The sequence below is a fragment of the Pleurodeles waltl genome, chromosome 10, assembly GCF_031143425.1.
Source record: "Pleurodeles waltl isolate 20211129_DDA chromosome 10, aPleWal1.hap1.20221129, whole genome shotgun sequence".
Lineage (NCBI taxonomy): Eukaryota > Metazoa > Chordata > Amphibia > Caudata > Salamandridae > Pleurodeles > Pleurodeles waltl.
In genome coordinates this window covers 1036480574-1036506964 of record NC_090449.1, presented here as the reverse complement: position 1 = coordinate 1036506964, position 26391 = coordinate 1036480574, and positions in this window count along the sequence as shown.

Genomic DNA, 26391 nt, shown 5'->3' with positions numbered 1-26391 from the left:
TTGCTTGTTGCTGGCCTTCTCAATCACTTTGGATGGATAGGAGATGGGTCAGAAGTTGCTTAGTTGATTCAGGTCGGCTATGGGCTTTTTGAGGAGGGCATTAATTTATGCAAGTTTGTGGTCATCTGAAAACATGGCAGACGTAATGGAGGTGTTGATAATGTGGGTCAGGGTGATATTGATTGGTGATGTTCCAAGGTTGTAGATGTAGTGGGGGCATGGGTCCTTTGGGGCCTCTGAGTGGATGGTCCGCATGCTTGTCTCTATGTCATTTGTGGTGAGGGTTGTCCGTTTGGTCAGGTGGCCATCTTGGTTGTTTGCGGGTAGGTCAGCAACAATGTCGTCTGTGCTTGAGCTGGTGTGCAAGTTGATGTAGGGGTTTGTGATTTTGCAATGGAAGAAGGTGGATAGGTTGTCGCAGTTTTTATCAGGCAGCAATGTTGTTGGCAGTGGTTGAGAGCGAGGTGAAATCCGTAATGACCAAGATGATATCCTTGCAGCTGCTGAAGCTTCCTTCATTGCGATCCAATAGTGCTTTTTTCTTGGTGCCTCTTATTTGCTGGTGATAGCGTCTGAGTGCAGCCTTGAAGGTAGTTCTTTTGGTGGTGTCATGGCTGTCTCTTTTTTTCTTTCTACCCATTTACAATGTTGTTTGGTGTCTTGGATGTCTTCTGTGTACCAGCTGGCCTGCTTCTTTGATCTACAATGTTTATTGAGTTTGATGGGTGCGATGGAGTCTGCGCAGTTCTTGATCCAGTTGTTGAAGTTGTTAATGTCCTTGTGGAGGTTGTCTGTGGGGCTAAGTTGATCTGTGCTGAGGACGCTCAGCCAGTTTCCTTCTTTGATTTAGCCCCATCTGTGGCTTGGAATGTTGAACCTGGTAGGGATGTTGATTTGAGGTGTGTTAATTTGGAAGTAGATGATGGATTGGTCAGTTCATGTGAGAGGTGTGGTGGAGTTGTATTTGATGCTATTGCTTGTGGTGAAGATGGGGTCCAACGTGTGTCCTGTGGAGCGAGTAGGATCTGGGATGAGCTGGGTGAGTCTGATGTTGATAAACTTTAGAGGACTTCTGTGGAGCTGGGGTAATTTTGGTCTTCCAGGTGAAAGCTGAGGTCACAGAGAAGAACGTAGGCTCTGGCGTTGATGAGTGGAGCTACGAAGTTGGAGATGAGGTTGATAAAGGTGACTCGTTGTCCAGGTAGTAGTTAGGCAAGGGTTCTGTTCAGGGTGACATTTTCAGATATTTGCAGCTTGAAGTGCAGGTGTTCCATGAATGAGGTGGTGTTCTCTCTGGATGTTGTGTATTCGATGAGTTCTTGGTAGATGAAAGTGAGTCCTCCTGATGGCTTGTGAAGGCAGTCTTGTCGAGCGATTTTGTAACCTGCTGGGATTGCCTTGGTGATGTTCAGAGCTGATGAGGGGTTGAGCCAGGTCTCTGCGATGAAGAGGATGTTGGGTGCACTGTTACGCAGAAGGTCCCATATTTCCTTTGTGTGTTTACTGGGTGATCGTGTGTTGAGTTGCATGAATGTGAGTGGGTGTTGATGTTTGGGTTTGCTGTGGTGTGTGTTGTAGGGTGAGGGATAGGCATTTTTTGGTGCTTGTGTGGAATGCGTGTTGGGAGGGGGTGTTGAGTCAACAAGAACAGTGGTACATACCCTGTTACCCCACACCCCATTATCTTCTTACCCCAATGTTACAGCAGCTATAAAGTCATCTATCAAGGCCCCCTGGATTCAGGTGGTGATTTGCAGTCCATAACAGTCCCACCATTTGCCCCACACCTGGGAATGCTTTTGGGGGCAAGCCCTCGCAATGTAAATAGTCTCCTCTAGTTTGGAAAACCAGTCCATTACCTTCCACCACTCTAAATCGTAGGTGGGATTGGCATGCTCCAATTGTATGCAATACCTTGCTTAGCCAGGAATGAAGCCACAGCAATCAACACCCACTTCCCTTTTTACCCTCCCATGTCATCAAGGATCCCCAAAAGACTGACTGTGGGTTATTAGTTCAATATGTCTCCCCAGCACCCGCTTAAGCATACCTGCAATGCTGCCCCACTATACTACAATGTTATGGCACTGCCAGACCATGTGAAAGATGTCCACCTCAGGGTGGGCACATCAGAAACATTGGGCTGTGGGAAGTCTTCCAGCTTGCTAGAGGGTCTGAGGGTGAGGTATGTCATGTGGAAGTAGTTCAATTGAATATGTTGCAGTCTGTAAGATATTGCAATCTCTAGGGGAGGGCCATACATGCATCCCTCCAGTCTGCATTGTTGAGTTCCCCCACCCTGATCTCCCATTTCTGCTTCAGGAGCCCAAACGCATCTGTGGCATTGTCTATGAGGGAGCGGTATATTTTAGACATGCTGCTACGGCTAGTACTGCCCATCAACAAGTGAGCCTCCAGCGAACTACATTCAGATAAATCTGAGAGGCCCTGAAGAGTTGGCAACAAATGCATGCCTGACCTGCAGGTACATATGAAACTGCATATGTTGAAGCTAAACAGTTGTCTGCAGTTAGCAAATAACTTTATGTGGGCTCCACTCCATGCATCACCCTAGGGCATGATACTGATCCTGTCCCATTAACTGAATCCCTCCAGCTATGCAGTGTGGAGCAGCTGGGGGGGAGGGGTTGTTGCGTTAATTTGCGTTCCCAATTTGAAAATCAGAGTGCCTCCCACCAGCAGAATAGCACTGCTTCCATGGGCTCTAGAATGCAAGCAGAAATGGGGCTCCCATACAGGTACCTTAGGACCCTGTCCAGGCTTCGTAAGGCCAGTTCTGCACAGCAAGATGGGTCACTCCAGCCTCCACTCATCCAGTCTTTAATAACCAGGAACTAAGAATCCAAGTAATAGAATTTGACATCTGCTACCCCAATCCCTCCATCAAACATCACCTGACAGCATTTGTCCCCGGTGATACGCAGGGACTGCCCCCGCCAGAGGAAGGTTTATTGATGGCATTGTTTGCATTTGTGGGGCGTGGGTGGGTGGCTGCTGGTGAACCGGCAGTGGGTGCAGGTAAAAGCTCCTACTGTGGTGTGAGGCACCACATGGCAGGACATGGGGGAATGGCGTCTGTGGTCTAGTGACGTAAGGAGTGCTGCGAAGTATCACTGGGCGGTGATTGTACACTGGTTTCTGGCACTGGGCATGGTCAAGCGCGGACAAGTGCTGACGGCCTTGCCTTTGGCACCCATTACCTGACAGTAATATTAGGCATTTCCTGTGATCACTGTGACACAAAAAGCCGGAAATTACAAGAGAATATGCCACGTAAATTACATTTTGGCGGTCATTCTGACCGCGGCGGTCGCCGCCCGCCAAGCGGTTCCCGCCGAAAGACCACGGCGGCCATTCCGGCTTTCCCGCTGGACCGGCGGGCGACCACCAGAAGACCGCCGGCCGGCCCAGCGGGACAGCCCCTTCAACAATGAAGCCGGCTCGGAATGGAGCCGGCGGAGTTGAAGGGGTGCGACGGGTGCAGTGGCACCCGTCGCGATTTTCACTGTCTGCACAGCAGACAGTGAAAATCTTTGTGGGGCCCTGTTAGGGGGCCCCTGCACTGCCCATGCGAGTGGCATTTGCAGTGCAGGGGCCCCCAGGGGCCCCACGGCACCCGTTCCCGCCATCCTGGTTCTGGCGGTGGACACCGCCAGAAACAGGCTGGCGGGAAGGGGCTCGGAATCCCCATGGCGGTGCTGCAAGCAGCGCCGCCATGGCGGATTCCCTGGGCCAGCGGGAAACTGGCGGGAAACCGCCGGCTCCCCTTTTCTGACCGCGGCTTTACCGCCGCGGTCAGAATCGCCCAGGAAGCACCGCCAGCCTGTTGGCGGTGCTTCCGCCGCACTCCGCCATGGCGGTCATGGACCGCCAAGGTCAGAATGACCCCCTTTGTCTGGTTCTAATGCTGACACACAACCTACAGCGGTTCATGGAACTGGTGTCAGCAGCCCTCAATCCCTGTATCTTTCCTCTCTGAAAATGCTTACTAACTGATAAGTTCAGTTGGTAATTTTTCAATGGTTTGCAAACTCTGGAGTGGTTGCACATAATTTGCTTGTGAATTATGTGGAATGGGGAAATATCTCTTTGCATTACATTTTTCCTCACACTTTTCTAGCATTTACAATGACGATATAGTGAGTTGTCATGTCAGTTGCTGCTCCAATATCACTTTAATAATTGCATCATTTTTCTCCCTCACAAATCCTGGGGATTGCCGTCACCACCAGGAATGTAGTTCCTGATGGGGTGATGGCGGTCGGATTCGTGGTCAGCCACAGTGGCGCTGAGTTCAGGGCCGCCGTGCTGATCTTGACTCCACTTTCTGCCAGCTTTTTTCGTGGCGGGGACCCTGCCATGAACAGGGTGGCAGAAATCCGGTGTTGGGGGCCTCCCTGCCCAGCCCCCTCGAAATGCACACTGCCTGCTATGGCAGACAATGTGTATTCCGAGGCTGCTCAGAGCACCCTTAGGAGCCGAGGCCAATGCCACTGCATGGTTTTCTGAGGTTTCCGACAGTCAGACCAGTGGAAACCTTGCAACAGGGCCGAATTGAGACCGTCAGCTCCTCTGCAGTCTCCTATCCACAGGGCTGGAGGGCCTGCCCAGCAACCTCGTGATGAGACCCTATGTTTTAAAAAATCAATGTAATGTATTTGAATTTCCTTGTTTTTTATATTATTTTGTATTTTCCTTACTATTTGAATAAATGTTATTTTTGTTTATGTACCGAGTGGTTGTGTTTTATTGGGTCTTTTGGTGAATGGTGTTTTAAAATTTCTAAATATTAGATTTGTAATTAAGTATTTGTTGTTTTGCTTAGTAAAAAAGTTAGAAAATTATTTGTAATCATTTAATACTTAATATAAAAATAATTTATCTTGTGTAAGAAATTTGTTTCTGATTTTTTTTAACAGTTTCAAATCACACATTAAATGGTTTTAATTAAATTATTGTATTATTATAAATGTACACATCAGATACAATTACATTTCATATTTTTAGAATAAGTATACTACCTTTGTAGGTTTTAGCTTTAAAAAATGTTATTTTGTTATATTTATATTTCTAATTGGTCATACATATCTGATACATTTGAATTCCTATTTATTAATTTATTGTTTACCTTTTTTGTGTAGGTTGTTCAGTTTAGAGTGGGAATAGAAAATCTGAACCGTCTACAATGTTTTCCCACTGTTACTTAAATTGGAGTGGAAATAGCAAATGTGACCTCCCAACCAAAAAGCCCAACGTTTTCTCCAGTGATAAATACTTTGGGATGGGAAAAGCAAATATGACCCATCCAGAGTGCCATTCCCAGTGTTACTTAGGGGCCTATTTATAATGCTCTAGCGCCACTTTGCGCCACATTAATGTAATTATTTGTTACATTAATGTGGCGCAATGAGGCCGAAATCCCCACGCCGTATTTACAGAGTAGCACAATGCATGCATTCCGCCACTCTGTAACCCTTTGCGCTACATTATGCTTGCGCCAGCTATAATGTATGCACGGGGGCGTTCCCACATTAGAGGAGCTGGAAAAGTGGTGCCGGGAAATCTATGAGATTTCCTTGTGCCATTTTTACGGCTCTTTTAATGCCTGCTCAAGAATAGGCGTTAAAAAGGGGCTTCCATTCTTTAGAATGGGCCCCTATGCACTCTGCGGGAATAGCACCAATATTTTGGCGCTACTCCTGCAGAGTACATCAGTCGCGTCATGAGAAATTGCGCTATTGCCCCCTACAACTGTGCACCATATTTTAAATACAGCACACACATGTTGGCAGTGGGGGGCGCTAACGGGTGCAGGGAAAGTGGCGCTGCACTAAGTGCAGCTCCACTTTCCATAAATATGCCCCTTACATTTGAGTGGGATTACTATATCAGAAACTTCCAGTGTTCAGCACTTTCACTGATGTTTAGTTCGGGAGGGAATAGTAACTCTCGCCTCCCAAAGTCCAAAGATTTCCCTGATGCTGCAATAGTAACCTCCCACTCCCCATGATGCCAATATTTTCCCCAATGTTGCTTAGTTTGGAGTTGGAATAGTAAATCTGCAGCCTCCTTCACAAGTCCAACGCTTTTGCGCACGTCGCTCAGTTTGGAGTGCACATAGTAAATCTGACCACTTAAGAGTCCAACACTATCCCTTGTAGGCATATACCTGACTTGGAACTGTACTTGGAGACGTTCATTGAGATCTCTTTTTGTGCCATACTCGCCGGTATTCTGTAAAGGATGCACTGTCCCTATTTTTGCCACAGCACAACTTTAAGCAAGTTTGTCAGGCACAAAGAGGGACACTGTGCCTTATTACGATCAATGTTCTGTTCCCAGGGCAACTGCAAACTCGCACATTCAGTGAAATACAGAGCAGTTGCTTAACCAACGCTCTGTTTCACTGTGTGGTCGGCAGCCGCCTGCACTTTAAAGAGGGGACAGAACTCCCCATCCAGACAGTTGCAGTGAGCGACTGTACCTGCCTGCAGGGAGATTTTCGGTGGGGTCCATGAACCTCATTTGCTCCCTCCAGAGAGCTGCTCATACAGAACACACTGACAATGCACATCTTATTCTGATGCACTGTTAGCGAGTCTCATAAGGGCCTATTTGGCTCTGCACCCACTTCCATAATATGGAGTGATAGGGAGAGGGCACAGAATCAAAGTGATTCCCTCTTTTGCATGGGGCCACACCCCCATGAAAATAAGGGGATACCCACAAGTGCTATCAATATAACAGAAGGTGCCATATCTGCAGCCCTTTCTGTAATACCATAGTGCCTTGGGGGTACACAAAGCGGGCCCAAGTTGGTAGAGACATAGCTATCATTAGTGAAGTAGATGCAGTGCCATTGGGACCCAGGGGTTTGAGGGACCCCTGTACTAAAAGTATGCTCACATTTACTCTTGAAATTGGGGTCTGAATGCCCTTGTTCCTGGTACCCTCTCTAGACAGTAAATGTGCATCTTTATTTTTTTCTCCATTCCCTTAGATGCTTTTTTTCTATTTCCCAAGGCATCGGAAAGGCCCACCTCTGCCTTGATTGACCTCTGTATGTAGATATGCAATATTGTTTGGATTATAGTGATGAAATAAGTGTGCAAACAATTTTGCAGCAGCATCTTACAAAGGTAACATACTTAGCCACTTTGCAGGAAGGCTAAGGGCCTGATTTAGAATTTGTTATCAAGGTCACAACAGTGATAGATATCCCATCTGCTGAAATCTAAATCCCAATTTTATCCTATCCCGTCTGCCGAGTCCTAAATCAGGCCCTACGTTTGTCTCATTGGCAAATAGCCACATTCCTGCAAAAAAAGTTTGGGATTGGAATTTACAGTGAATTTAAAAACTAAACGAGGGTCGCTGAACTTTCCAAAGCTTGCAAAGTTTTGTAAAAAGTTTACAAAGTTTGCAGAAGGGAGCCCTCATATGGCAGGTTTTAAATTTTGTTCTAAAACAATGCAGCCAACTGTATTATAGGTTACACCTGACCATTCACAATTCTTTCCAGTTTTCCTTTAAACAAAATATTTTCTATTACTTTAGTTTCTTTGCTGGTAAAAATCAATGCTAGTCCGTTCTAAATTGGTTAGGGGACAAGACAAGAAAGTGCCAGAACAAATATATTATTCTCAGACACTACTTCCTGAGGTTGACCTTCAAATCGAGGGCCACATTTCTTTCTGGTCATCTGATGGCGATCTGGTTCTTCTCTCTCCCTTTCACACTTTGAAAACGCCTGTGTCAAATCCGCTATTAACATTTCTTTGTAAAAGGGATGCAGGCAGTGCCCTGGCTAACCTGTCACTGTTCAGGAGCACTGGTGCATCTCTCTGAAACACCTTCAAGATTGACACCTGAATAAGAAGCTCAGCTCTTCTGTCTGTACAGAGTTTGATGCAGTTGCAGCCTCCTAATTTGCAGTTCCACAAGGGATAGGGAAACATTTGTATGCACTGTGGGAATTACTCTCAGGCATTTAAAAAGCTGAAATATTATGGTAAGGAGCTTGCTGCTAAAATAGAATGTTACCTGCTGCACAATTTGCACACATGAATGCAGGACATTCATGTAGAAGGATGAGTTTTAGCCATTTGTCTACGTCATGCAAGCTCAATGAGTAGTTTTAGCCAATGCAACCAACACCCAGTTTTTGTGGTTTTGTTATTTCCTGTTATGCCATGCCTTAATGCAGATATCTTCTAAATATTCAAATGTTTTGTGCATTTAAACACAGGGGCAGTGACCGTAAAAAGGGGTTGGGCGAGCAAAGTGCCCCACCTCTTCCCTAAAAACAAAATAAAACACCCCACCCACCAAAAGCCCTTAATAAAACACACCCTCCTCCACAAGCCCAAAATAAAACACCTCCTCCCTCCAAAGGCCCTTAATAAAACAACTCCTTCCTTCAAAAAAACAAAATAGAACTACACTAATATTTACCATAAATACAATTAAAATAAAAGGTACTGACCCACTGCTGCACGTCCTCCTCAGTGTTCTGAGACTGCAGCCTGCTATGGAGCTCCCCTAACCAATCCAGATGCTGCTCTCATGCTATTAATCAGCATGAGAGAAGTGCAAGGATTGGATGAAGCAGGTTGGCCTGACGGTCCGTCAGGCCCTGGAGGGATGTGCTTGCTCTCCACCCAGCTGTCTATAGCAGACCAGGTTGGAGTGCTTCAAAGTGCGTATGTCAGGCTAGTCATCATAAGATGGTCAGCCACACTGACATGCGCACTTTGAAGCATCCAGGCAGCCACTGCTCCAGTCTTCCATGCTGGCAATTGGCATCAGAGGACACGCCCCGCATGTCTCTTGGCTCAGGGGCACTGTGGCGCACACATCAGTAGAAAAATAGCAATGAAATCATTTCATTGCTATTTTATTTTTTCACTCGTGGCTCGTCATAGGCAGGGGGACGACACTCCCCCACCCTCAGGGGGAAACCGCTGCTGTTTAAACACTACCTTAGCATTATCTACACCAAGTTTATTCAAGTGGAAGTTGGTGCTCTGAAGAGTGTGTAAAAGACTCTCTAAGAAGTTCAAGGTATAAATTGCATGTTCTTGGTCATGCCCAAGGTACTCCTTTTTTCCTGAGATAAACCCTTGGAAATATCCACCTCTTTGCTCTTATGCACAACAAATAACTACATAGATTATGCAGTCTCTGCATATATTAGACAAAAGTGACATATGTTTGTTCACATGCTACATCCTCCTTTGCTCCATTGCTGGGTTTGTGCTATGCAAAGATAGTGTAATTGCAAATTAATCATGATTATGTTACTCATGCAAAGTTTTTGACTCTTGTCGGGTATCACTAACTCTGATCAGATAATTTTTTTGTGAATTGAGTCAAATCTCCCTCTATGCTGCATGACTGCCTTCTACCACCACACAAACTGGACTTTGAGCCTTATTTAAAGCTTGCCTGGCAGCCCACCACCCGGGCAGACTGGCGGTAGTGATGACTCCACCATTGTGGCAGATGGCCACTTGCCATATTTGGAGATCTCTGCCTGCCTGGTTAAGGTCTCTGTGGCTTCAGAAGACCCATGATGTAGGGGTCACTTATTGTTTTCTGTTTGGGACTGCCGGGCTTACCCTAGTGGCCCCAAAGAGGATGAAACCTCCACTCAAAATAGGATGGACGGTCTGAGTTGCTTGGACCAATGACCAAATGTCTAAGGGCTGTTGGTCTAGGGTTTGGACCAGTGGAACCAGTGGGGTTCAGCCAGCATAAATATCTCGGTTTGCCCAACTCTCAATAGAGTGGGAGAACTGAACGCTTTGCAGACAAGATACTCCATGGCATAGTACCCTGTCCATCAAACTCTAAATAGAGCTCTCTGGCTGATTTCACACCTACAGTGCGATAAATTGTGTTGTAAAACTGGCATAAAACAGTTGAAAGAGTAAGAGCACAAAACATTTTTCAAACTATTATTCCATCTATCCATCTTTGAATAAATGTATTTTGTAGGCCCCAGGCTCAGAAGAGAGTAGATGAGCTTAGATGAGATAAAGCAAAGTTAGGAGCCCGAAAGCAACATTGCTGGAGAGAAATAATAGAGCCTAATTAGTTCATAAACATAAATATTTTGATTTCTTCCTAAAGGCCAACCTTTTATTACTGCTAGACTTCTCAGCAGGACGTTCTATGTCCTTGGACTTATAACTACATTCTTTTGTCTTTTACATTTTTAAGTTTGGCGCTGGTGACGTGCGGAAGACTTTTTTAAATCTGTTTGACTGGAGGTTGCGCATGGGCAGACTTCCTGCAGTTTTGACACCCTAACTGAGGCAATTCTCATCACACTACTCAACATAAGGCAGGCAAAATTTTTTAGGAGATGCTCTTGTTTACTGTTAGCGTACTGAAATATTCTCTCTTGAGATATATTGGTACTTTCCATGCTGTAAGCGTGGTATTTGGGAGTTTGGGGATCCCACCCAATAAGACCATAGAGTGTACAAATGAGAGTGAACTACAGCAGAAATGTAGATGGAAATTGAGTCAGGTTTAGAAAGTGAAAACCTGTGCTAACTACGCTGTATCTCCTTCTAGTTTTCAACAGAAAATGAATTTCTTTCAGAGTGAAAAATAAATTTGCTCGCTATTATCTGTCTTTTCTTTTATTTATGGATGTGCGTCGAGATACTGTTGGACTAGTATTAGAAATGTGTCTTTTAGTGTGCGTAATGTTATCCAGAATAAGGTTTCAGACTCAATCATCCATTCTTCTCAGTTTACATTGTGTCCTTGGTTCAAAATCATATGTTTGGGAAATCACTGATACAATTTTTTTAACTTTGCTTTTGAAACTGTACAGAGCATCCTGAATTCTAAGACCGACTTGCATAGAAATAGCTGAAGACAGGAAGGTCCAATTAACTGCAAAAAAATATGAAGTTGTTGCATCTTTGCCAACCTGGCTGTCAAGAGATTACAGAAGTCAGTGTGCATTAAAGCATGGAAGAAGCTCTCTTCGTGCTGCTGGGCTTCGTGTTCCAGATCTCTACACTCAGATCATTGCTGAGCATCCACAGACCCGAGATTGGCTTATTGGCACTAGTGTCTGCCTGGATAGGTTTTGCAAGTGTTTTCTGGAGTGCCAGGGGTAAAGGGCGGCAACGAGACTCTGGAACTGAAAGCAGAAGAAATGATGCCGAACTTGGATTTCTTTATTGACCAAAAAAGCCAGCACTTTCTGGAAAGGGGCGTGGACAATCCCTATAACCATCACTTTCCAAGATGGTGATCTGGTCATAAGATGGTATTCAAGGTGACCAATCTAAAATAAACTATAGACTTTTCCTCTTATGCCACATCCTGTTCAAACCATGTGAAAGAGACAGCCAATCACAAGAGGAAGATATGTTGCAATGCATACATTCCCCTATGTTTTGTTACATTTTTAAATTTTCGTCCCAGCGCTATGGTTCTTGCAATTAGAACTAATTTAGGATTCTGTGCCTGGAATTCTTGGTGCATGGCTGATTTCTTCAGTATGAATCTTCATCTTAAATTAAGAGCTATAAAATTGATAACGAGGTTTTTCCCCCTTTGTGGGGGTTTCCTCTTAACTGGGACTCCCTTAAGGAAATACTTGACATGTGTCATGTGTACTATTCTGTGCAGGGTGCACCATGGCTAATGGGAGGAGCTGTCCTTTCCTCTGGGAGCCAAGAAGGGACTTCAGCGAACCTTCTCAGTGCTCAGTCCATTACAAGTGTGGAGTGTACATCATCAGAAACAGTTCTAGTGCCCTCCTTGTACTGACAATTAGCTATTATAGTTGCTCTGATGAGCTAAGACCTCAATTCTATAAAGCCTTTGATCTATCAGAGAAATTCTGAAGTATGTAATACCTGCAACAATGAGTATGTGGTAGGCCTGGGTGGAATTTCACTTATGCCAGGGAAATCAGAGTAATTTTGGTAATATCTCATTACTCTTTGATGCAGAGTTATGGATAATAAGGTCAACGTACCCGCTGGTGTAGTTGGGAGTAGCTTGGGGTGCAAATCCTACTGCAAGAGCACATTTAGGGAGCATGAATGGCTGCTCACACTGCTGGTTATGTTCCTTTGCATTGACATCTATTTTTTCAGAGAAAATGGATCCTCATGTCCATTTTGGATGTGAGGGGCATTTTAGTCCAAAGAAAATAGCGCCAAATGCAGAATTACTCTTCTTGTGTAATTCTGGGTAATCTTGCAGAATTTTAGAGTAATTTCCCATGAGAACGCTCCGTGGAATTACACAAGTTACGCCCACCCCCAGTATGTGTACCATTTGGATATTACCCACAGAGAGTTAATGTCTGGTGCTTCTTCTTCCAAGCTTTGTGCATTGCCTTGCTTGATATGTCTATATGTGCTTTTTTTATCTTTCTTTATTCACTTTGCTCCACAAAAAATAGAGTTTTATTCTAGGTTCCATTGAGTGGTGTGGCAGTCTTAGATTAAATCAAATTATAGATATTTACATTCTGGTTGATGGGTGAGCATGTAGAATATGATTTCATGTTCATATTTTTACATTTTGTGTGGTTCTGTGATACAGATATTTGTAAATTTTGTGGGACATATGGATTCGCTTGATTCGAAGGGGTGCGGTCATGTAGATGTGATGCCAAATGTGAGCCTTACATCCTCATTTAGGGTTCAACAGAACTGGACCCCTGCCACAAATTGTTAGTGCACCTGACATGCCAAACCCACACCTTCACAGCCTCATCTGGCTCTGCCATCAGAAACCTCCTTCCAATGGCCAAACCACCAGATCGCATGTGAGGGTGACTTCTGACATTGCATTCTCTTGCACTGAACTGCCAAGCAAGGCTTAGCAAACCTGAGAGAAATAGATAAATTGATCATTCTGACATTCAGAAATAAGAATCCTTGTTCTTCAAGGCCATTTTTTTTATTTTTCAGAATCAAATAGTTGCACATACAGAAACCAATCCACACCAACACATCAAGGATCTTTAAATGTAATCAGTTATCCTTATTTTCAGGTTGATTCTGTCAGGACAACGTCTGTGCTTTACCAATATTGGGAGTGGTTTATAATTAATTCCAAAATCATAATAAAATAACAAAGTCCTTCTAAGTTGTTTGGGAGTCAATACACTAGCTGATTTAAAAAACTGCAAATTTCTGTGCTTAGTGCATACCTCCACAGTTTGCTTAACTCTAAACAAACAACGCCGTCACTCCTCGAAGGACCTCCTTATTACCAAAAACTCTTTGCCAGTGATGGTGAAAATAATTTCTGCTGGGGAAAATGCTTGGTAAAAATAAGCTACATGATGGACATGTACAGTATCTTGATTACTCGGAGAAAAAAACTCCTCCCATAGCATGATAGAAAACATTGGTTTCAGCAACTAATGGATGCTCTGCATTATGATGATCCAAATTCAGCGCACTTGAAAAACATTTCTTAAAAAAGAAAATGCCATCAACCTCTTTGGACTGCAAAATAAGTGCCTATTTATGTAGTCATCTAGTAATGTGTCTAGTTCAGAAAATGGATGACAGGATCTATTGAAAAAGTTGGTAAAGCCAAAATGATATTCTGTCCTCAATATTCTGTGCCATCGATATTGTGGTTTTGATATTCCGGTGCACACCATGTGATTCTGTGTGAAGAAATCTGTGGATGTTTTTAAGGTACATATTAAGCACACTCAATCTACTTTCCAAAATCCAACTCTAAATCCTATCAATTAGAAGGGATTTAAATTAGAAGGGGGTAAAGTCTGACTTGCAACTTCGTGTATTTTCTAAACTGTGCAAGCTTTGTGTATCAAGTTATTTTGTTAAAAAGTAAGCTGGCCTCAGCTCAGTCAGAGCCAATCCTCATATACCTCTTGCCTCAGGTGATGGGTGTCCAGCCTCCACACTCAATTTTGTTTTCCTGGAGGAGGTCCTACCTGGGACATTCCGCATCAGGAAATCATCACTCCTGGAAGCCCTAATATAGCTTTGTAGAGTGTGGGGTTTGCTAATTCCAACCAACTTCATAAGTGAAGTTTTAATTTAAATCACCACTAACTTTTAAAAACTATATTGAGAGCTTGGAGCATATTCATCAAGAACATTTTGGGAAATTAGTGGCCACCTGTGTGTTTTAAACAATTTGCGGATGCCCTGATTATGATTTCCACAATATTTGACCCAAGGGGACGGCGTCTCAGCATGTTGACCCTGATAGGGTTATCTAGATATTGAATCATTTTTTAAAGATAAATATTGTGTTAAAACAGGCCTCTGTGACACAGCAGGCTATAGTGAATCATTTCAGATTCACAGTACTGCTGGCTGGGGTATTTGCAGACCTCTGTGGCAAGGAGATTAAACGAACAAAATAGCTAGCTCCTGCAAACAAAATATAGATCACTAGAGCAGCAGTTGTCTCACCAAGCTGCTTTTCACAGCAGGCCAGTGAAGGCTGAAGCAACATCAATCATATGTAAGTTGTACCTGACTTGTAGTGACTCTGCCCCAGCATAATAGGCTAAAAAAAAAACGTTGTCATATTGAAATCTGAGGTTTCATGATTGGACATTGCTTCTGAATGCCTGGCAAGTTTATGTAGTGACACCCACGTGTGCATCCTGAATAGGACACGTCATGAATTTCCTGGGTTAAGGAACAAAATGGCTCAATGCCCTGTTTAAGTGTGCAATATTTTCACACAACAAATTCCTGTATGACATACCACATACGAATGGTATTGGACTTGGGCCTTACTGCAGAGCCATCCCCAAACTTTTTTTCTTCACTCTGCTGTCTTCTGAATGCGTTTTTGTTAGCTTGTATGACTCTGTACCATTTACCACTGCTAAACAGTGCAAAAGCGCTTTTGCTCTCTTCTTTAAACGTAGTGAAATAATCTTACAACTAGTTGGCACAGTTAATTTATTTGCATTTCCCTAGTAAAGTACATGTACCAGTCTCTGTAAATTAAATACTACTAGTGGGCCTGCAACACCGATTGTGCCACCCACTTAAGCATTCTTCTAAAACGTCTTAGGCCTGCCATTGCAGCCTGTGTGCGCAGTTTAAACCAACATTTCAATCTATCAGGATGGGCCACCTTTGACTTGATGAGGGGGAGGAGCTGTCACCTACCACACTTGCACATCACAAAAGCATTGCTTAGGTACACACAAAGGGTTTGAAACTATTCTTTTTTGCCCGCAGACAGGCTGGGCCAGTGCAGGAAGACAGAAAATTCCAACCATATCTGGGGTGGAAACCTCCAGTACCTTTTCCTACTTCAAAGCTGGCACCAGATATAAATAATTGACCCTGAGACCCAACTCATCAGTTGACTTCTCGACCTGTGAAAGACTCAGACAGTCTTCTTTGCTGCTCTGCAAGAAGGGCTGCCACTCTGCTGCCCTGCTGCCTGAGAAAAAGGATTAGACCTTCATCTTGATTGCAAGACCACTGAGTGACTCTAAGGGCTAGTTGGCTGGCTTCCTGATCAGAGCCTCAGTGACAGAAAAGGCTCCAACCATCTTGAACCCAGCACCTAGACTCTACTTGTTGTGAGTCTTGCTCCACAAAAGCTGTCACCCCAGTCCTGGACTACTGGACATGGGGCTGAAGGTGCTCTTCCAGGCCAGTGGTGGTCCTGAAAGCAGAACCAAAGCAGCACTATGCATCTCCTTGCAGCTGCTTCAACACCACTGCAGAGCGTGGCATCACATCACAGCCCACAGTCTTCTCAGAACCGCAGCTGCACGACCCACCCTTGATGCAGGCCTCCGAATTCCAAGCACCTAGTTGGCAGCATCCTCGATGATAATGCAAGACTCTGCACCGCAGCTCACTAGCTCCCTCAGAACCACTGCAGTGTGACAAATCCTCGAAGTGGGATCTTGCATTGCTCTGCAAACCAGGATTTAAGTTACTTTGTTCAGTGGGCCTAACTGGATCTTGTATCTGGCTCGTGTTCCATCGCAGTTCACCTGAACTTGGACCTTTTCCAGGTAAAGCGCAACCAGATGTCCACAGTTGCATGTTGTGCTTTTAGGCACCGTTATTACCTAAATATTCAAAACTGCATATCTTTGGTTCTACTGATTGGATTTTTGTTGTTTTGGTGTCAAATAATTGATTGAATCCTACTCTATTTTCTTTAATTGGTGTAGGATTTTCCACGTGTTGTGTTTTCACTTTATTACTGTTTGAAGCACTGGACAAAGACTTTATACCTTTCCTCTACGTTAAACCTGACTACTTGGTGCCAGGCTGCCAGAAGGTTAAACCAAGGTTACTTTAGGGTTTAGTGCTGGAATAGAGTCTCCACCTCCTCATCTAGTAACACAATTTCCAACAAAAGGCGTGAAGGGAGTTCATCTAATGCCCAATGGGTTCTTGGGCGTTCAGCTGTGACAAGGACCTAGTGTTGGTACCAGCTTTCATATCAACTTCTCATACACAACACTGTGGTGTCCCACAGGGGTCCATCATATGACGTCCATTATTCAACAGCTACCTAAGCCCTTTACCAAACCTGATTACATCATTTGAGCCCGCCCATTACAACTATGCAGATGACACCCAAATCATTTTAAAAATAGGTGGGCTGGAAGACCTCTGCAATTTTAAAGATGACAGCCTTTGGGCCATAAACTGATGGATGATGAATAACCATCTACAGCTGAATATTGCAAAGACAGAGCTTATGACCTGTGGAAAATGACAAAAATGCCTGCCTACCATCAACATGAGGCTCCTCCAACAATATCAAGAGAAGTCAGAAACCTAGAGGTATCCATGGATTCAGACCTATATTTGTTTCCACGTGTTAAAGTAAAACAGAGTGCCATCTACACAATGAAAACACTATGTTGCATCCTCCCAAACTTTGGATGTTCTCTCGGCTTGACTATGCCAACAGCCTATACCTTAGCACACTTGCATTCATCATACACAAAATACAACTGATCCAAAATGATGCTGCAAAACTTCTTCTCTGCCTTCACCAAAGAAAACCCATGAATCCAGTCTGGCAATCGCTCCACAGGCTACCTATAGCTAGAAGTTCAATGTTCTAGGCACTTTAGATTGTTCACAGAGCCTCCAAGGAAAAAGGACTGGTATGCTTACAAGCTAAATTCAAGCAATACACAAAAACAGGACACTGAAGTGCAGGCTTGCACTACTGATCATTTTACCACCTCACCATAAGAAATCCGTAGGAGGCACTGCTTTCTCAGTACAAGTCACCAAGGTAGGCAACTCCCTACCAGCCAACATTCAAAGCATCAAGGAGCATATACCCTCAAAAGACAGTTGAAAACATGGCTATTGCCATGACAACTAAGTACCACACATCCTGGCAACAGCACCTGGAAAGAAAGTTGCACCCTCAAGCTCAATCTTTAGTTTACAATCCACGGATTGAAAAAACCCAAACAGCAAACAACTTTAGATAAACTGGTAAGTTAAGGAGGGCTGACTTATTCCTCACTGGGGTATTATGTAGTTATTTTAGTTTATATATAACATTTCTGTACCTGCACTAATACTAACACCATAACACTCAACTGTCAGCAGCCAACTGAAACTTACTCCTCTTACGTTCACATAAGACATATATGCTACGAGTGTTATCCATCACTAGTACTGTGCAGCCAATAAACCAGCCATCACCAAATTAACAAGCATGCAATACCTGAAGAGCCCGGTCCCCACAGCTGGTCAATCTGAGAACTTTAATCTAGTCCATGACTGTAGGTCCCAAATATCTATAAACCATGGCCGCTACTTAACATCTCACAATAACTTTCAGATATGACAAGATAGTAACAAGGCACATCCCAGCAGATCCCTCCACTTCTCGCGCCCTCCAGCAATGCAGCCTCTACTCCAGACCTTTATCCCAAATTTTTGATTGGACCAGCCAGTGCAGCACTCAGCAAAACAGACTTAGGGGGTTATTACAACTTTGGAGGAGGTGTTAATCCGTCCCAAAAGTGACGGTAAAGTGACGGATATACCACCAGCCGTATTACGAGTCCATTATATCCTATGGAACTCGTAATACGGCTGGTGGTATATCCGTCACTTTACCGTCACTTTTGGGACGGATTAACACTTCCTCCAAAGTTGTAATAACCCCCTATATCATAAGAAACGTTATAAAGGCACCTGCAGATCACTTCAAAGCTGCCAGCATACTGAAATCCAAAAACTGTGCATCTGTGTCCCCCACAGCTCATCATCCACCACACTGCTACACGATGCCTCGTCACGCCATAACCGCACATTGGTGGTCATCACACACAACATGGAAACACTTCCCACATAGGATCACAAAACAAAGACAACAGCCTTCCAACCACACACCACCCTATATAGTGTAGCTTGCTGCCATGTAGGTATGGGCTTCAGTGCCAAACATAGGGCAAACAAGTGTAGTACAAATGTGCAATACAGTACAATACAATATCTATCATTTGTGCATCACCAGGATTTGTTTTGATCTTATTAAAATCTATTTTTTTAATCGGACGTCAAAATTATAAAACAAAATGTGCTTCATTTGTGTTTTTCTAACTGCGGGTGTATTTTGAATTATTTGTTCAGTTCATTTGCAGGTATTTTTTTCTGAATTCGAAACAAATTGACATCCTACTGTATTTCTTTTAACACTCCCTGTATGCAAGGCCACTGGAATTATGTTATTTTGCTGCTGTGGCATTTTTCACATAATTATGAATTTGCCACATCGACAGATTTTAACAAAAAACACATTTTGTTTCTAGCTCAAACAGATCAAAAGTTATCAAAATACTGAAACACATGCTTCCAGGAAGGTCCTTCGCAAAGTTTGATTGGTCATCTTTCAGTTATTTATAGCTGTATTTGGATTTGGAACTGGTACTAATGAAGTGAAACCTTTGTCATGCCATGACAGCGCTTGTGTGTAAAAATTACTAAAATATTAAAGTAGTGCTATCACATAATGCACCCCATTAAGTTACATAATTTGTGTTTTCTTGACACATAATGTAGTCAGACATTGCGCCAAAATGTAGGCCTCCCCGTCACAACATTTCAGTGGCCTTGCCTGTACTCCAGCAAGATTGTCACACAGTTAACTTTACAAACTCCTCTTAGTTTGCAGTCAAAGAAAAAAAGTAAACAGGACTCTCACACAATTTGTCAGACAACATAGCCAGACATTTAACATGTCTTGGACCACACAGCATATCTAATAAGATAAAATCAAAATGTAAAGGTATTTTCATTGCTTACACTCCTATAAGTAAAGTGCGAGCTGCCTCTGTCATTGTGGGGGGAGCGGATGGGGGAAAGATAAATCTGGGCTGGCCCAGTCCTCAAATGCCACCCTATCCCCTGCCCATGGCTACGGCCCTGGTAATGACACTGATGCTTTATTCTGATCATTTGAGCTTCACTCAAACAGGCCTTAACAAAATGACCTGACATTCCACAGTTCATTCATAAATTCAGTGTACGTCTTCGTTCCCTTCTTCTTTTGACCAAAGGCAATGCATACTACCTAACTGCATAGGTTCAGAAACCTTTACATTTCTATATCCTCATATCTTTGAATGCACTGCTAATACCTTAATTTACAGCTTTTGTTTTCTTTGAAAAAGTTCAGTTAAATGATAATCTAATTGCACATTTAAGACGCTTATTATTAATGTCCCATTAAAATATAGACAGAGATGGCATGTGGTCTGTATTATTATAATTGGCCAATTTAAATATCTTACCAGGCCCATCGTAGTTTATGAACAACTCATAATGAACTCTGTCTACTTAGTTCAAGCATTACAACCTTTGCAAATACATTTTACAATTCACTTTGTATCCATTGAAACAATAACAATGCTCTTTTTCACACCAGCCAGTCCCAACAACTAATTGTTTAAAAGTTAAAATGTACCTAAACAGATCTTGATGGTCTAGTTTAAACTTAGTAATTTTATTATCCCTAGACAAGGTTTATAACTTTCTATTGATCAACTTCTGCATTTGTGCACAGAAGGAAGAAAAAATATGCAACAATTTATTCCTATAAAAGCAACATTCAAATTAGGACCATTTTTGCTTAAATATGACAAAACAAAAGCTACTTTAAATTGGTACTATGGGAATGTCAATAGAAATGCAAATAAGGTATAGTGCAAACTTCTTGGGGTGTCCTGTAAATCTTTCAGGGTGCAATGGGTGTTCATAGTGGCTACATATGCACATTTGGCCTAAAATTGGGTAATGGAGGTAGCAAGTCCAAAGGACCTGTATTTTCTAAATCTGAAGGTAATGGTACTTGACCATCTTCGTTCTTTTTAGACTTTTGTATGAAACCTATCTCTGTTTTCATTGTGTTTACTTCTGATTATAAGTTCTTATTCTCGGTCTTTGCCAAATGTTCTTCTTGTTCTAATTTAGTTACTATATTTAGGATTTGAATATAGTTGCATCAGAATCCATTGCTTAGGTGGGAAGATAACATGGGCTAGGCAGTCGGTCAGAACGCATTAACCTGAATTTGGGATCCAATTGGAGTGATGTACTGTTCCTCACTTCTCTGTATCCATGAAAAATAATTCACAATAGGAATCGGATGGTCTAGCAGTAGACCCAAGCAAAGGGAACTTGAATAAGAGAGTAACAGAGACACTGGATATCACCATTCTGAGATGTCACTCTGGTGAGCGGTGACATCTACTGGGTTATAGTAAATGTCTAAAAACAAATTAATATGTTAGAAACCTTGGGCCTGATTCACAAAGGTAAACTTTCACTTTTGTGTAAGTATAGGATTGTTTGCTATTCACAAAGGTATTTTACAGGTAGTATTTTTACGATTCTGGAGTCTCCGCACATAAAAAAAATAGAGCTGCCTTATCTTTTTATGTGCGGACACTCCGCAGTCAAAAAAATATACTGCTTGTAAAACACCTTTGTGAATAGCAAACCATTGTAAACTTGCACAAAAGTATGTTTACCTTTGTGAATCAGGCCCCTTATGTTTGTATTGAACCATCAAGCACTTGTTATACTACATGGAATAGCCTCCAAATATCTCAGTGCCTTAGACTTTCTGGGATAATGGTTGAACTCTGACATTCCTTGAACTGAAATCTAAACAATATCTATTATTCATTTGTTTTTTCATCAGCTCATGTCCTTCTCTGACAACTACCTTCCATTTTGTTTACTGTGGTCCTGATAAACATTTTGGGTTGTTTTGTAAACTGTAAAATACAAACAGTCATCAAGGTTATATAGTTCGCAATACCAAAAAATCATTTCAATAAACACCCACCACTAGCTTAAGCTTAATATATGTCTCACAAATATTTCAAACGTTTGAAAGTTAAACCAGATCTTTTCCATTTCCTCAGGTGATTTGGGATCTCAAAATGGTCAATGAAAAATGCAGTCCTTTACTCCTTCTATGTAACCTCAGAAAAAAGTACTTACAAATATTTAAGTTAATTTCCAATATACAATTTAACTTCTTAGGGTATTCAACTCCAGCTTTTAAATATGTTTTAAAAAGGGAAATAAGCATTCTCCAAAGTGCTCACAAGATCTAGTAACAAGTTTCTTGGTGCAGCAAAAAGCTATCTTGATTGCCTAGCAAGGACATTTATCCTCGACTTTTCCAAAATAGCTGCTGTCATTTCCAAACATCGCAAAGGCTTTGTTGATTCATGCAAAATGTACCGTTGTGTTCATACACCTATTCACAGTGCATCCTCCAGATCCACAAAGCCTATCACCATGCGGCACTGATGTTGTGGGTGCTCTGACAGCCTTTTCCTATCTGGAATGATTGTAGCGCTAATGAGAGTGGAGTATTGGAGCTCCCCTTTTACTCACTGGGTACAGTGCTTTTAACTAGAGCATCAATGTGCAGGGAGTCCCTCTGATGCCATCACTCAGAGCTCGCTTCTCAGAAGTCTTTTAATATGGTGTTATCTTTTTTTAGTAAGGACCTTTACATACTAGAGTCAAACAGCAAGTCAGAAGATATGTTTTCAAACTAGCAAAGGCTGCCAATTAGGCCTCTGAGAAATGCAAATTACTTTGGCAAGTACATGAAATTCCCAAATTTCAAGTTACATGAAATTCACAAAATTTCTTGAAAGTATACATACCACAAATGCATGTAATTTTAGCCTCCAAGAGACTGGTTTGCGCAGAAAATATCTTGTTAAGAGACATTTTGGGACAATTTACAGACTGTGCTTTGAAGTACGTAGAGTAGTACTCCAGTAGACCTGCTTTCTGCAAAATGCAATTCACAAACCTTCAACCCAACATTTCTACCAAAAAACAAGTTGGCACAGTCTCATCTGCCTGTTTCCACAGCCTTCGCATGTTCCGCAATGTCTTCAGGTGGCTACCAGCAGACACTATAAGGACCGTCACGCAGGCTCTCATCACCAGCAGACTGGACTACGGAAACACGCTCTAGGTAGGAATCACAGCACTCCTCCTGATGAGACTCCAGACAATTCAGAACTCAACAGCAAGATTAGTACTTGACCTCCCCAGAAGGACAAACATCACACCCCCATCTCAAAAAATTACACTGCCTCCTGATTCAGAAGAGGTGCCAATTCAAGATGCTGACCCACGACTACAAGGCCCTGCACAAAAAAGGACCAACATACATCAACAAATGCCTGACCTTCCACCAGACACCTCATATCAGCTTCCCTCTCCCTCGCAGACACCCCATGGATCAGTCGAGCCAACAGTGGAGGACGCTCCTTCTCATAACTGGCAGCCAAGGTATGGAACAAACACACCTTGCATCTCAGGGCTGCACCATCACTCCAGAAATTCAGAAGAGAACTAAAGACCTGGATGTTCAAATGATCACTCCTCCATGCAGCAGCATACAGCTCCAGTGCCTCGAGACCCTCGTGGGTGATTTGCTGCGCTCTTGATTGATTGACCTCTACTGACTTTCATGTACAAACATCTCCACAATAGTGGCAGAGATCTCTAGGTCTGTAGGTACACATAGTAGTAAATGTGGGAGGGACTAAGACAATGGTTAGAAAACGAGGAATAATTACTGTAAAATGGGTGGCGCTTTAGGAACACTTAAGGGGGGATTACGGGTGGGACATGCTCATAAAAAAACACATTCACAAGCAAGTAAGAAAATTACTATTGACAAAATGCATGTCTAAGGGCCCCACTACGAGGCTGATGGTTGGACCGCTGTACTCCAGGTGGTCCGACTGACACATTATGACCCTGGCGGTCGGACCACCATCGCCGCCAGGAACATCATTCCCGATGGACTGACCGTGAGTTCAGCACAGCCAAGCTCATCACAAGTCCCCTTCCTCCCAGCCTTTTTATGGTGGTTTAACTGCCATGAAAAAGCTGTGCAGAAAGGAAGTGCTGGGGGCCACAAGGGGGCCTCTGCATGTGGGGAGTGCAGGGCCCCTCTGCCCCCTAAGAATGTGTACTGTCTGCTTTGCAGACAGTGCTCATTTTGAGGGTGCTGTTGTGCTACAGTATTGGCCTCAGCTCCCTTAAAGGAGCTGAGACCAATACTGTAGCACTGTGCCCACTCAGGAATATCGTAATATGATGTTCCCACTGGTCAGGCAAGTGGGAACATCGTAATATGACTGGGGGTGAGGCCGCCGGATTGACGGTAGTCTCATCCCCATGAGTTTGGCGGGCGGCTCGTCCAACTGTCAAACTCGTAACGAGGCCCTTAGAGCTACATGTACCAAAGTTTGGTTTTGCGACTCGCAAATTGCGTGTCAGAGCAACTCGCAAAGCCTTTTGTTGCATAGTGTCAATAACACTATTTGTGATTCGCAAGGGGGTTGCAAATGCCCACCTCATGAATATTCATGAAGTAGGTCACAATTTGTGACTCCGTTGGGAATGGCGGACCTCACAGGGATGGTGGCCTGCTGGAGACGGCAAACCACCACGTCTGTGACTGCTTTTAAATAAAGCAGTTTTTTTATTTTAAATGCAGCCCGCTTTCCTCAAAGATGCATTTCAAAAACAAAAAATGAAACGTTTTTGTTTCATTTTTTCAGAGCAGGCAGTGGTCCGTATCGCAAAAATGGGTTCCAACATACCAAAGTGCATTTTGCACATCGCAAACGGCCCGATTCGCTGTTTGCGATGTGCAAAATGCTACGTACATGTAGCCATAGGTGTGCTACAGTTCTAATATGGCCCAAACAGACTTCAGTCTTGCTTTGGAAAAATTCAAACACCGACATTTGCCAATGACTGTTACTGCAGCACCCTCCCATGGAACACAATGGAGGCAGCAAAGAGTATTAGGACAAATGTGGAAAATAAATAATGAATTGGCTTTCTGTGACTATTGCAATGTTTTATTAAATTAAAATATATATATTAATACATAAGTAGTATTTTTGAAAACAGATTACAACAAGGCTTTCAAAAAAATGAACATACATGTAATTCAAGGGGGAGCATAGAGGTATCAGAACTCCACTACCCAGCTACATGTGACACTGATTACAACACCAACTAATCACGTGAAGGTTGAGCACAAGGAAATAACACACACTCCACATGTTCTTTAGGTTCTCTGTGCCAGTGAATGTCTTTGTAACTTTACCCTTGATTTTGTGAAGATCAATTATTTGAGGAGGAGAGTGCATGTTTACAGGCAAAGGACCAACATATTTGGTAATCCTGGTAAACAGTTATTTCCAGACTCTGACATGGTTGTAGAATGGGAGCAAGTCCTCCATTTACCTACAGCCGACTCCCGGGCCAGCCCTGCCCATGTGAAAATACTGTCTACACTCCATTTCATGGCTATTGGGTCTTTCCAGAGGGTGAGTTCAGACAAATTAGGCATCTCACAGGAACGTGAGTTGCAATGTGTGCGCCAGGTACTATGATGCATCACCAAGAGAGTACCCAACTTTATCCAGAGGCCAGTGGAGGAAAGACAAAGGGTGGCATTGGAATTCTGTCTTTTCCAGCTGCCCTCAGAACTTAGGTGCCACTTCAGCCACCTAACCACAGGGAACATCTTTTTGCAACAGACACTGCTGGCACTCCTTTAATGTGCAAGCTGTCTGTGAGGCTGGTGGTTGCTTTAATTATCTGTGTGCTGCCTTTTCTGGAATCATGCAACAGCTATATCTGCTACATGAATGGGCTTACAGAAAGGCTTTTTAAAATGTCAGAAATGCAAAGCTTGTGAAGTAGAACATATGATATGCCATTAACTGGTAAAGTGAGAAATACCACAAAGTTTCTGCCATGCAAAACGATTTAAGCTCTACATATTGTGAATTGTCCCTGGCCCAAGAAATATGTAAATATGTGAGAGGTACTATTTTCCCAGTACAGAAGCCCAGTTTGGAGCACATTTAAGCCATATGCAACAAACATATGAATTACATAGTTGCTCTACACTTTCCTACAGTCACCATTGGTCATGTTCAGGTATTAAAGTATTAGAGTATTATGATATTCATTGTATAATGTCCAGCGTGAGAAGGGGCAACAGGGAGTAAGCCCTCCATAGCATGAAATCAAAGTACTTAATAGAATTCCATACTTTGGAACCCAATGGCTTCCCAGGAGCGAAGAACTGGTTGCTGATATGGGGAACTGAGGAATGAAGAATAAGAAACAGAAGTAGAAGTGGTGGCAGGTGACAGATGGGACAAAACACATAACAGCAAAGGCCCTTAAAAAAGTAGAAAAACAAAATGTGTATGAATATATTAGTGATAAGATCATGACCCTAAGGCCCTCATTATGACATTGGTGGTCTTTTTGGAAGACCGCCGTGCTGGCGGCCACCAAAAGACCCCCAGTGTTGGCGGTCTCACAGCCGCTGTATTACGAGCCAGAGACCGAAGACCGCCAGATTACAGCCACAAACCCGACACTGCCAGGCTGGCCGAGGGCAGGAAAGTGGCATTTCCACCACCAGCACCGCCACACTGCAACAACTCCACCCGCCATATTACGAACAGTAATATGGCATGGCGGTCCTTGCACGGTGGTGCGGCACTGGCCGTGGAAGCGCCAATATCCTCCCCCTCCCAGACGACCACCTCGATGTGGGCTGCTGTGCGGCCCAGGCAAGTAGGTGGAGCGACCGAAAGGGGGTGTGTGTGTGGCAGGTGCATGTGTGTAGTGTGTCTGTGAATGTGTGCAAGCATGTATGTGTGTGTCGGAATGAGTGTGCATGCATGTGTGACTGTATGTGTGAGGGAGGGGTTAGGGGTGTGTATGAATGCAGAGGGGGAGTGTGTGAATGAATGCAGAAAAGGATGAGTATGAATGGGGAGGG